Raw genomic sequence first — 13,401 nt, 5'->3', positions numbered from 1 at the left:
AAGATTGGATGGTCATGTGAGCAAAGCAGGGCTTGGTCAAGCAGCAGGTGAACAAAGACCAAAAGCCATCTTGAATGGCCTGACCCTACATACACATATGTATAAATGTCTATGTCATCTGCTATATTAAATATTTAATGTATTTACATAGGAAAAAATTCAGTCCTTGTCTGTGGTGGCCTAAGAAGGAAAAGAGTTATTGCTGTCTGGAGGGAGTGAACCTGAAGAGCATCAGGTGGGCAAGGGCTGCACTTGGTCCAGCCTTGAAACCTCAGAGAGAGGGGGTGTGTCTTCAGCAGACAGAGCGGGCTGAGCGGGGCGGGCAGCTGGGTTTGTACCTGTGCTGGCTTGTACCTCCTCTCTGCTGGTGCTGCTCCCTGCATGGTTGGAGCACCACCTAGATCTAAGCCATCCTGCCTCAGAATTGGGATCTGACCCACTCAAAAATACACAATTCTTTCCAACTCTAGATGTTTTTCAAGGAAAAAGTGGAACTCTCAGTTCCAGAGACGAAAGGAAGACTCACCCATGCAGCCCACCTCTGCTCCATGCCAAAAGGTAAGTGTTACTGTTGCACTTTGGGACAGTAAAAACATAATCTGGTGCTTGCTTCGGCAGCACATATACTAAAATTGGAATGATACAGAGAAGATTAGCATGGCCCCTGCGCAAGGATGACATGCAAATTCATGAAGCGTTCCATATTTTTATATGACCCAGCAATCCCACTTCTGGGCATACACACTGAGGAAACCAGATCTGAAAGAGACACGTGCACCCCAATGTTCATCGCAGCACTGTTTATAATAGCCAGGACATGGAAGCAACCTAGATGCCCATCAGCAAACGAATGGGTAAGGAAGCTGTGGTACATATACACCATGGAATATTACTCAGCCATTAAAAAGAATTCATTTGAATCAGTTCTAATGAGATGGATGAAACTGGAACCCATTATACAGAGTGAAGTAAGCCAGAAAGATAAAGACCAATTACAGTATACTAATGCATATATATGGAATTTAGAAAGATGGTAATGATAACCCTATATGCAAAACAGAAAAAGAGACACAGATGTACAGAACAGACTTTTGGACTCTGTGGGAGAAGGCGAGGGTGAGATGTTTCGAGAGAACAGCATCAAAACATGTGTATTATCTAGGGTGAAACAGATCACCAGCCCAGGCTGGATGCATGAGACAAGTGCTCGGGCCTGGTGCACTGGGAAGACCCAGAGAAATAGGGTGGAGAGGGAGGTGGGAGGGGGGATCGGGATGGAGAATACATGTAAATCCATGGCTGATTCATGTCAATGTATGACAAAAACCACTACAATATTGTAAAGTAATTAGCCTTCAGCTAATTAAAATAAATGAAGAAAAAAAAAAAAAACCACATAATCTGTCACAGAGTTCATAGTCCTAGGCTCATAGGAAGCACTTAAAGGTTGGTTACCTGATTGGCAGGTTGGTTGGTTTGGAAACAGCTATATGAGAAGGAAGCAGAGAAATTGGCCCTGTGGCTGGAGGCGATGTGGAAATAGAAAGAACCTGGAGTGGGCATTAGGACTCTTCTCCTTGACCTATCTATGTAACCTTGAGCAAGACACTTCCCTACCTGGGACATTGTATTTCTCCACAGACAGGGGATTAAATTAGGGTCATGAGATGATCTCTAAAACCCATTCTTGTGAAAGCATTTTGTGATTTTTGCCTCTGGAGGAAGCATTTAAAAGACAGCCCAAAGATAAATTTGAAAATTACTTCCAAGTCTGATTTTTGAGACAGTTGGGGCCAGAAGAGGTGAGAGCCTGCATTTATCATTAGGACCAGTGTCGGGTGGAAAAGAACTGCCCTAAAACCAAGGGCCTGAGTAGGCAGGATTTGCTGAGAACTGCCTGGGCAGACCGCATTAGCAGACATAATACTCCTGCTGATTTTTTTTCCATTGGAAACGTACTTTTTGTCTGAGGCAATGTTTTCCACAGTTCCAGGGGGCTGTGGTCATTTCCTAACAAGAATTTTCCTATTTTGAGCAGCTGTGGTCTGGCATGTGTGACACTGAGTCTTTTGAAGCTGAAGCTCACTTGGGTCCTAGAGGGCTGAGGGCTGGCGGGTGAATGCAGGCCTGGTGCGTTCTGTGCTGTGTCCTCAGGCCCTCAGACCATGGTAAAGGGCTTTGGAGGAATAAAATAATAAAATAAAGAAGTTGCAACACACACACACACACACACAATGGAATCTTATCAGTCATAAGAACTACCTTGGGATTATGGTGCTAGATGTATAAGATTACAAAATGACAGACAGACCTTGGGAGGTCATCTGGGATAATCTTCTCATTCCATGAGAGGGGACTTGCCCCAGGTCAGAGAGTCAGACAAAAGACAGCTTCCCTGAGTCTTGATCAAGGTCCCTAGACACTCAGCCATTAAACCTGTCCACTGAACCTCCTCCTTTGAGCACAGAGGAGAGGTGGTTTGCCCTGTCTAGGCCAGGCAGGGATTGTAGAAGGAGACAAGCTGGCAGACAGAGATCTATCTGCGTATAACAAATACTGATATTTTGATTATTTGGTAAAGAAGTTGAATTCCACCTCCAGTGTAGGTTAGGTGTTTATATTTCATCCACCAGGCAAAGGGCATGAGAAACAGGACCTCCCTAGGATTCAGTCTCCTAAATTTCTTCTTCAATCCACAATTAGGCAGCCTCCTTCTCCTTTATCTTTTTGTTGTTGTTTACATTGCCAATCAGACGCACTTAACTTCAGTTCAGTCACTCAGTCATGTCTGACTCTTTGCGACCCCACGGAGTGCAGCACACCAGGCCTCCCTGTCCATCAGCAACTCCCAGAGTTTACTCAAACTCATGTCCATTGAGTTGGTGATGCCATCCAACCATCTCATCCTCTGTCGCCCCCTTCTCCTCCCATCTTTGATCTTTCCCATCGTCTGGGTGTTTTCAAATGAATCAGTTCTTCGCATCAGGTGGCCAAAGTATTGGAGTTTCAGCTTCAACATCAGTCCTTCCAATGAATATTCAGGACTGATCTCCTTTAGGATGGACTGGTTGGATCGTCTTGCAGTCCAAGGGACTCTCAAGAGTCTTCTCCAACACCATAGTTCAAAAGCATCAATCCTTCAGCGCTCAGCTTTCTTTTTAGTCCAACTCTCACATCCATACATGATCACTGGAAAAACCATAGCCTTGACTAGACGGACCTTTGTTGACAAAGTAATATCTCTGCTTTCTAATATGCTTATACGCAGCCTAAAAACCTCCATCAAAGTCTTTCTTAACCCACACAGACCTGGAGAAGGGGAAGACATAGAGTTAGGGAAGGGACAGCAGGCTAAGTCATGGGCTGACTGAGCATCATTCAGGCACTACAATGGTCCTGGGGATTCCCTTTCTACCAGGAGGTTGCAGAGAGCTTGATGGGAGTGAAAGGTAATCTGGGGCTCTTTCAATACAAAATCAGCTAGAAAATGTCAAGTTCCTGGTTTCGTTAGTCCTCTCTCCAGGTAGTCATTTACTTATAAAAGAGCACTATTTAAGCCTTAAATGTCACCATCTTGCCTCTGCAAACATGGAATCAGGTAACCCCCTGAGTACTTCAGCTTGTACTCTTACACACAGGCACCAGTGGGGGGCAGCCAGATACCCTGTCCAGGGATCAGCAATCCCCCCAACCCCTACCGCTGCCCAGAGAATGGTGCCAGGTACTGTAGCTTTAGGGGGTTTGGTCCTCGGTAAATTTAATGCATCTCCTTCCTGAGGGTAGATCCTAACTCTACCCTCACATTGATAACTCTTTGAAAACACAGTAAGAGCTGATTAATTCCCAAGCTTGGGTCTCTACCTGGCAGCTCCTCCTGTATCTAGCCCAAGCTGCTCTCAACAGCCTTCTCTTTTATGAGCTAATTCCTCTCTTGTCTCCTGCTTGTTAATGGTTTTCCCCATCCTCCCATACCCCAGACACCATATGCTTAATGATATCCTACAAAGAGGGTAAATTTCCCTTAGCCATCCTCTAACTTTTGGAATGTACCATCCCCTCCATAGTGTCAGGGGAAAAAAAAAACAACAAATTAAGCTCTAAGGCAGCAGGAGAGCTAATGGACCTGTCTTTCTCAGAGAAGGGAAAACAAAGATTCCAACCATTTGGGACCCCTGAATTATCCCGCTGAGAGGTGATCAGTCCCAGTCTACTAACGAGCTCAAATTCACTTATTCAGTGATTTGCCTTTGTTCAATTCTCTTCTACCTGAATTGTTTTCCCCACTCCACCTTCAGACACACTGCCCAAAAGTTCATCTGAGGGGCAAGAGATGGTGATTTGGGCCTCTGGTCATTGTAAATCACCAGTGATGTCTTAAAATTCAAAGCAATATAAATCTGCCCTTTGGCTCATTATGAACTGGTATTACCAGAAACATTTTCAGTGCAGATTATTTTAAATATAATTATTTATTATCTCCTATCCATTCAGAACATGGAAGGAGTATTAATGACTCTTAAGGGACTCTATTCACAGAACATGAGTTTCCTGCCCAATATTTCCAAAGTGTTGTTCTAGATGAAATATACATACAGTAATAAGTCAGTTTTAGGAAAAGTGGCTTACCCTCCAAACCTTACATAACTGCACTGTAATCTTGGCTTTGTTCCTATCCAGATACTGGGCTGAATACTAACAAAACAAGCCAGTTAATTCAAGCTTAGATCTCATTTGACTGTTTCCCCTCTCCCGACTAAATTAGCACATTTCTCAGGCATCATTCAGAACAATGTTTTGCAATCCTGGCTGTAATTAGAATCATCTGGGGACCTTTAAAAAAAAAAAACAATGCCCATGCCCCACTTCAAATCAATTAAAATAGATTTTTTTTTCTGGAGGTGGGCCTGAGGCATGGGAATTTTTATAAAGTTTCCCTGGTTATATCAATGTGCAGCCATGGATGTGAATCACTGTTTTAAATGTAAACAAAATTAATGAGTAAAAGTTTCTCTTGTGTAATGACTGACAATTTAATATTTGTATAAAACTTAACATAGTCATAGTTTAAGTCAGATAAAGTCAACAAGAAACTATACCTATATAGTGAAAAGTAGACTATTTCAATGCTACATAGACTAGCCAGATTTTGGGAGGTCATAAAACAATTAACATAAACAAATCTGGCCAAATACACTTCAGCAATCAGCTTCACATCCATCATGTTTCTAGCAAAGCCAGGGCTGTTTGTGTGAGGTAGTCATGATTCACTCTGCATTCTCTCCATTGAGGGAGCCTGGATGAAAGCCAAGGGTCTAACTGTAGTACTCTGCCAGGGGTGGGGGGTGGGGGTAACAACTGAGATCAGACCCAGGACACAACCTCCTCATGCTGACATTGGGACCACACTGTGGCATCTTCTCAAGAATTCCATGACAACCTGAAGCACCCATCTTAAGGATGTTTTCCTACTCCACCACACCCACTCTTTCCCAACTTCCTGCCCCCCAAACACACACCCTGGGCCAATCCTGAAGGCCACTCTGTTTACTGGGCACAACCACACTCCAGAAAAGACATCCTGGCTGCTGCAGGTCTGCAACTTCCCTGCTGAGGCAAAGCCTACTTCCCTGAATTTGTCTGCCAAATTCATGTGTCCCCAAATGGTCCTTCTCACAAAGAGGTCTGATCTGCAAGCCTTATAGCATCTCCATTGCTTTAAAGAATGGAAGAAAGGTCTGTTTCTAATAACCACATTTACAGCTCCCTCTTCCCTCCTCTGGAAAACAGACCCAGCTCCTTTTTGAAAACTTTCAAATATTTCATGTTTGTTTGGAGAGCAGTTTTCTTTCCAGGTTTTTGGAAAGCTGAAGTCACTGACGCAGTGCTGCTGAGTGATATTGTTGCCTAGTACAAACATCACTTGTCCTCCGCACAGCCAAACCTACCTTTCAGGCCACACTTCAGGCAGGGAGGGGTGAGCGTGGTGTGGGACAGTCCGGGGGCTGCTGGGAGTGGTGCTTCTGTTGGCAGAGACCTCAGAGAGACAGGGCCTATGATGGTCTGTCTTGAACCCTGCCCCCACCCCATCCTGACCCTGTCCCAGGCACCAGTTGATTCTAGTTTAGACCTCTACTTAACATGAGACTATAGAAAAACCTGGTGCCCTTCTGGGGAATAAGAATGGAGCAGCATGGATCCTGGGATATCAGGCATCTGGTCTGTCCATTCTGAGCCTGGTCCCAGTTACCACTGGTCTCCATTAATCCGTTAGATCCTTCTTTACGAAGAACATAGATATAGCAAGATCTAGTCTGGAGTAACTGGCTGCTAAAGCTAGGTGCTTCAGGATCTTCTCCTGATTATAATTACCTTGGACCCCCAGGTCAAGTTTTCCTCTGTGCATATTCATGATGATCAAGTGTCGTGTGAATTGCAAGATTAGTTATTATAGATGCTAGAATATTAGCACTAGAAAGAACCTCTTAGGTTACAGAGGTGTCTATAAGGCTCAGCCAAGTGAAATGACTTTCTCAAGGTCACCCTAGCTAATGCCAGAAGTAGGAGTGTTAGGGGAAACACACTGATTGAAACCGCCCACCCTGGCCAGGCACCATAGTAACCGTTTGCATGAGTTGTTTTATGACAGGAGATCCTGATAAGGAATACGGAACTAATAAGCCACCACCAACTGGAAGAGTTCGGGAAAGGTCAAAAGGAAACACTGTGTGTCTGTCCACTTCCCAGAATCCCTCTTGCTAGCATCCATCTTGGCTGAGCGATGCGTGCGCCACCAGGAAAGACTCTGAATTAGAATGATTGGCCAAAGACTACCCGGAAACGAATCCCATCACCATAAAACCCAAGACTGCGAGCCATGCGGCAGAGCAGTTCTCCTGGGTTCCCTCACCCTCCTGCTCTCCACCCGGGTGCCCTTTCCCAATAAAATCTCTTGCTTTGTCAGCACATGTGTCTCCTCGGACAATACATTTCCGAGTGTTAGACCAGAGCCCAGTTTCGGGCCCTGGAAGGGGTCCCCCTTCCTGCAACAGGAGGAGAACCCAGAAATCCCAACTCCCAAAGCTCCACCACCCTTCGCTATCAAATTTTAATGTGAACCATACTATGTATATAAATTGATGAATATATTCTCTTCCCAGAAGAGAAGACTGCTTAGATAAATAACTTTATTAATAGACTGTTACTTGGAGTTTCAGAGGGCCAGTCCAGGGTTTGTGCTGGAGAGAAATGCGTGAATCCAAGAGTCAGGGATGCAAGAAGCTACACTGTAAAGGTAAGTGACAGACACTTGCTCCCACATTGGGTGCAGGGAAACTTTCTGTATCTCTGTGGACAGTCAGTAAAGAACCAGGAAAGAAGCAGGGTTCCAAGAGAAACCTTAATCCCTGAATTAAAAATGGAATTATTCTAAGAGAGAAACCAACAGAGGGAAAAGTTAATCCCTTCTTAACTACTCTTTGTTTCCGCACACAAGCTGAAGCAAGTAGGAGGAATTTCCAGCCCAGAACCCCCAGAGAGAAAAGTCTGGTCAGTTGATTTATTTAACCTACAGCCTATCCAAGAGAGGAGACTGGCAGGGACTTAAAGGGACACAGCCATTTTATGGGGGAAAAAACCCAGCTACTGGAATGAAACTGCAGTCCTGTCTGTTCCCAGCTCAGCCCAGGGCCACAGCCTGGAGGGAAAAGATTCCCTTGATGCCAGCCATGGGGAGAGGGGCGGCCGAGTTCCCAGGGGTGGCTGGCAGGATATGGCTGCTCTCTCCCAGCTCTCTGGAAAAATACAAACAGGGAAATTTGAACTTGGCTCTTGAATAGGCTCATTATATGTATCAGTGTAATGTGAGCACCCAGCAACTCCTAGGGCTTGGTGTCTGGTGACTTGTCCCTCAGTGGCTCCACAGACTGCCAAAAAGGGCTGGTCACTCGGAGCTCAGGCCTGATTGTCCTCTAGTTCCAATCAAAGAAAGACATAGAGGACGAAGAGAATGTGTCAGGGGGTTTGGAGATCAGTCCTGGGATGGGGCCTCCCCTCCACACGGGAACCAGAGTCATGTTTCCTGGGATCCCTAAAGAAATCTTGGTAACAGAGAAAATGAGCTAAGAAGAAAGAGATTTCTAAAAAAATGATGAGGTTTATGTCAAATCAGGTGTGAGTTGGAGGGCACTAAAGTGGAGACCCAAGAAGCTGCTCAAGGACTAAACTGTGGGTTCGTGTGGCCCAGACTTTGGGGGGCCATTTTTCCCCATAGGGGTACAGGCCGACTACCCCAGGATGTCCTCTCTAAGGTCCCCTCCCCTCTTCACAGTATAGGTTTCAGGCTGGGAGCTGCATTGTGGAGACTAGGAATGAAAAACCAAGTCTCCACCTGCATTCTCCATTCTGGCCTTTGTGCTAGGGAAAGCTCTTCCCCCACCTGTTCATTCTCAGATCTGAAAGACAGCGCTGCAGAGCCAGCGTTCATCATGACTCAGTTGCCCACCCAAGGGCTCTGATGAAGAATGGGCACAATACTGAAGACCAACACAAGGTGAGGACTAAGGGGTGAAAAGAAAAGTCTGTCTGTCCTTAGGGCAAAGACTTGCCCCCCCCCCCCCCCATTGCCTGGGAAGCAGCAGGAGGTACCAGTTTTACTCCAAACATATCCTGGGTTGGAGAGCACTGGTGGCTCAAAGCTACAGAATTCCACCCCAAGGACATCCCAAGGTCCTGTGGTGACAGACCTCCTTAGCACAGATGTGTCTCGAGTCCAGTCTGTGCCTAGCTCTGTGGACGGCAGGGAGGAAGAACGATACAGCCCACACTCCTGGAGATTACATTCCAGACAGAAAAACTGACAGTAAGCCAAAATGATGTAAGGGAGCAAAGGGAGGGACATCTAAGTATCCTGGGGAGTCGAGCAAGGCCTCCTGAGGGAAGTGACATAAATGCAAGATCTGGGAGTTAGACAAAGTGAGGGTGGCAGGGACTGCGAATTGCCCCTTAATATCTATCTCCTCTGCTTCTGTAATCACAGAATTTTCTGTTGAGCCTGTGACTTCCCAGGAAACAATTACACTTCCTAGCCCCTCTTAGAGCCAGATGATACTCTGGCCACCTGATGTGAAGAACTGATTCACTGGAAAAGACCCCAATGCTGGGAAAGATTGAAGGCAGGAGGAGAAGGGGGCAAAGAGGATGAGATGGTTGGATGGCGTCACCAACTCGATGGACATGAGTTTGAGCAAGCTCCAGGAGTTGGTGATAGATAGGGAAGCCTAGTGTGCTGCAGTCTATGGGGTTGCAAAGAGTCAGACACGACTGAGTGACTGAACTGAACTGTGACTACATGACCATGGTCTGGGCAGTGGGAAATGAGAAGAGGTGGTGTATAAAGTCCTGGCCTTGGGGAAGGGGCTGGCCCTCCTTTGCCCCTCTGCCCTTCTACTACTGGTGATGTGGCAGTGGCAGGGAGCTTTCTCGGAGTAAGGAAAGAACGATGACTCCCTTGGTGGTCAGATAGAAGGTGCCTGGGCCTCTGATGACCTCTCAGACCAGAGCGGCCACAGTAGTTTGGAGTTTTTGTTTTTGTTTTTTTTTTTTTAGTTCGGAGTTTTACACGAGAGAAATAAACTCCTATCTCATTTTAAGCCATTGTTATTTTGGTCCCTCTGTTAGAACAACCAAAGTAATATCCCAACTAATACACAATGTGAGGGGACAGCAGGGGTTTCTGCTTATATTTATTTGATCTTCCTAAGAACCCAGTAAGCAGGGGATTATATATTGTGGTGTTACAGAATCTGAGACTGAGAAAGGTAACTGTCTTATCCAAGGTCACACTGTGGTAGAGACAAGGACTCAAACTCAGGTCTTTACCCTTCCTAGACCAGTGAGCATGCTCTGCCTCCCTCTCTCTAGAATAGGTTCTGGTTCTTTCTCCCTCTGTGAGATCAACTGTCACCAAACCATTCACACTCCATCTTCATCCCCCTCCCCTAGGTCAATGCAGACATAGTCCAAGTCCAGGCCTTGCCCAGCCCCAGCAGTAGGTTTAGTGCCTACATGACATGGTGATTTGGGGAGCTCTTACATTTTATTTTAAAAAGAGAATACTTGGAAGAATCCTCTGTCTCCCAGCTTAACCTGTATTCCCTTGTGCAAAGGACCCAGGAGTCCTTGAAGACACCAGCCCTTGGAGAGCCTAGGGGACCCTCTGCTCCTTCACAAGGGCAAGTCACTTCTCTCCTTACTATTATAGTCTAGGCTTCTTAGCAGGAGCAGCCCAGCTCCTCAGGGCACTCCTCAGGACACTATAAGAACAATTCTGTTATTTAATCTTTTGTCAGCCCTCTGACTGATAGCATGGGAAACTGCGGGCTCAGCCACGTTCATGCAAACCCTCCATCACTGTTCTCCTACTGAGGCGCTCCACAGGTTATGAATCACCTCCGGGGTACGGCATCTGAATAATTCAGATTTTAAAATATTGATTTTTATTCCTCACAGCTAGGAAGCAGCTTTACACAGGCATGTGGCTTGATTGGGCCATCATGTGTCTGAGATGCCTGTAACTTGCAAAGATTTCAAGGCTGAAGCAGCCAGGGAGGCAAGGTGGCAGTTTCCTCAGAAGCCCGCTCCTTAATGTTGGATCTGGGAGTGGGGAGGGGGGTGCAGGTTAGGCCCCAGGCATCATTTCAGATAAGCAAAACATCATTCATCCGGATGCCTTCCTCTTTCTTTTCGTGAAGGTCCTTCCATGTCGTTTTGTTGCTATCCACAAAGGACATCTGAAAATCAGGCTCCTCTCTCATTACTGCTATTTTTCTGTAATTGCTTTCCTTATGCATTGCTGTACTTGCTTTGAGACAGGGTAATAACTCTGAGGCACCTAGAGGATTCTTTAAAATGTTTGGAAATCTACACAAAAGATTATTGAGACTCATATAACTGTTTTCTCCCCACACCCCACCCCTCTCCCTGGGTGATTGGCACACTTCTGCTCTTTCACCCTCTGCCTGTGCCCCCTGGAGCCTCCCCCTGGTCAATATCATGGCCAGTTCCCTTCCTTGAGCTCCTGACTTACATGTTCACCTTCCTTGAGGATCGGCCTAGATGGCCCCCAGGCCCTCAGACTCCCCATTGAACTCATTGTCTTTACTCCCAAGCCTGCTCCTCAGCCTGTTTGCCCCCTTGGGTGATGGTGTCTCTACCAAGTGGTCATCCGAACCGGAAGCCTGAGAGCCAGTGTGCACATGAGGTGACTGAGTTCTGGCAGCTAATCTTTCATGTCTTTGATGTCTATTCTTCTGTCCATCTGCTTTCCGAGTATATTCTAAATAGTCTCCTAACTCATCTCTCTTATAGCAGTCCTGTTCCTCCAATCCATTTTCTATACCGCCAAAACAGTAATGTTCCACTGTGCCACTCTGATCATCGGGGTATTTTAGGATCCTTTCAGGGGCTCCCTCATGCCCTCAAGGTAAAATCTCAATTCCTTAGCAAGGCTTTGTCTCCATCTCTATTACTCCCTTCCACTCCCCAAACAGAATACTCTGGAACTCCTGTGCCCTCACACCTCTGGGCTTCTGCCTGGGCATCCTCCTGTCTAGGATGGCATTCTTCTCGCTCCTGACCTGACCTCTCTCTCCTGATGCCTTCAGTCCAGGCATCCTCCCTCTCAGGAATCCTTCTTGCCCCCACCCTCAGCCCCTCACAGCAGCCTCTGTACATTGTCAGAGCACTCATCACCAGCTACTCTGGGAGCTCCTGAAAGATAGGAATTGTGTGTTGTCTATCTTGTCCTAGAGCCTGGCAGTTTATCTATCTCAGAGGAGGTGCTCATTAAATATTTGCTGCCAAATAAGACGTTGGAGAACCCAAGGATGACATGGTCACTTCCTCCCAAGATTTCTGTCAGTTCTACACCAATTTTTTGCGTTGGTGAAACTTTAACACCAGTTTAGGTCAATAAAAGTAGTTTCCTTAATTTTTTTCCTCGGGGGATGGGATGGAGAGGGAGGCGGGAGGGGGGATCGGGAAGGGGAACACATGTAAATCCATGGCTGATTCATGTCAATGTATGGCAAAAACCTCTACAATATTGTGAAGTAATTAGCCTCCAACTAATAAAAATAAATGGGAAAAAAATTTTTTTCCTCTGGGAATATTAGTATATTTCATTTAGCCATTATTAGTATTAATTACTAATTAATTAATATTAGCCATTATTAGTATTAATTCATTTAGCCATCCATTTATCAGTCACTTCATTGAGCAAATATGCAAAACCTCCTCTATGCCAGCCCCTGTGTTAACCATTAGGGATACAAAGCTAAGCGAAGTGGAGTGTAGCCTGTGTCCTCAAGGAGTTAACAGTCCAGTGGTGAAGACAGATGTGCAGACATATCATGACAATAGCTCTGAGTCATGTGGATCTTAGTCTCCCCACCAGGGATTGAACGTGCATCCTTGGCATTGCAAGACAGATTCTTAACCTATGGACCACCAGGAAAGTCCCAGAAGTCTTTAAATACCAAGGTCCATCTTACTCTGAACTTTCCTGAATTAAAACTTGAAGCAGACATGGAAGTTTACTTTCTGGACCTAGAAAAAAAACATGATAAAAATGGTACCCACACCAACTATCTTGCCATGTATCCTGGGATTTTCATTTTGCCTAGGGATCCTATTCATTACAGAGCCTTGTCTGTGAACACAAGGCTGGTAGATGGAAGAGACCTTTTCTATAGTGCTAACTGAAAAAGGCATGCCCTGGGCAAGGAAGGATTAACCTGAGAGTCAGGGTCTAGAGGTGGAAAGGGTTTAGGGTCACCTTTACATTCTGGTTCTACCTTTTGAGCCTGAGAGGCAGGGCTTCTCTCACACTTCCCAGCTCAGCTCTCCTTTGCATCCCTGGATCTTAATCTCTGTGTTCCTCCCTTTGAACTGGTAACCTGAACTTGTTCTCCAATCGCTTGTGGGATATAGAGTTAGGGACTTCAGGGACAGCAACTGGGGTTTGGAATAGCCACCATGGGGAAGGGGACCCAAGACCAACTGATAAGCCTCGTTATTTTTCTGTTTCTCTCAGGATCTCCAGTTTTTCTGGGACTGATGGGTCATGCAGGGTAGATTTCACAAGGGGAGCTCACACCTCACCCATTCCCCATGAGCAGAGAGGGCTTGCCAGACGAGTGAGCCAAAGTGAGTCCTTTTCCCAGTGGGACATCATCTCTCTGTTCGGGGCCCTCTTGGAGGTGGGCAAGATCTAAGACAACACTCCAAATTGGTTGTGTTTCCTCTATCTTTCATACCAGTCCTGATCAAAGTGGGGAAGTGGCTGTTTTGCCTATTGCATTTCGGTTAAGGTGATGACTTTGATTGGAATCACAGGTGGGAAAG

General features: G+C 45.9%; 1 non-coding gene across 1 annotated transcript; it reads left to right on the top strand.

The window, feature by feature from the left end:
• The first annotated feature begins 602 nt into the window (after positions 1-602).
• LOC122445606 lies at positions 603-709 on the top strand. Its single transcript, XR_006270574.1, has one exon. It is a non-coding gene; the product is annotated as a U6 spliceosomal RNA (small nuclear RNA).
• Positions 710-13,401: the final 12,692 nt, after the last annotated feature.

This window comes from Cervus canadensis, chromosome 7 (assembly GCF_019320065.1).
Source record: "Cervus canadensis isolate Bull #8, Minnesota chromosome 7, ASM1932006v1, whole genome shotgun sequence".
NCBI classification, from domain to species: domain Eukaryota; kingdom Metazoa; phylum Chordata; class Mammalia; order Artiodactyla; family Cervidae; genus Cervus; species Cervus canadensis.
Note: the sequence above shows the minus strand (reverse complement) of the source record. Positions and strands in the feature narration are given on the sequence as shown.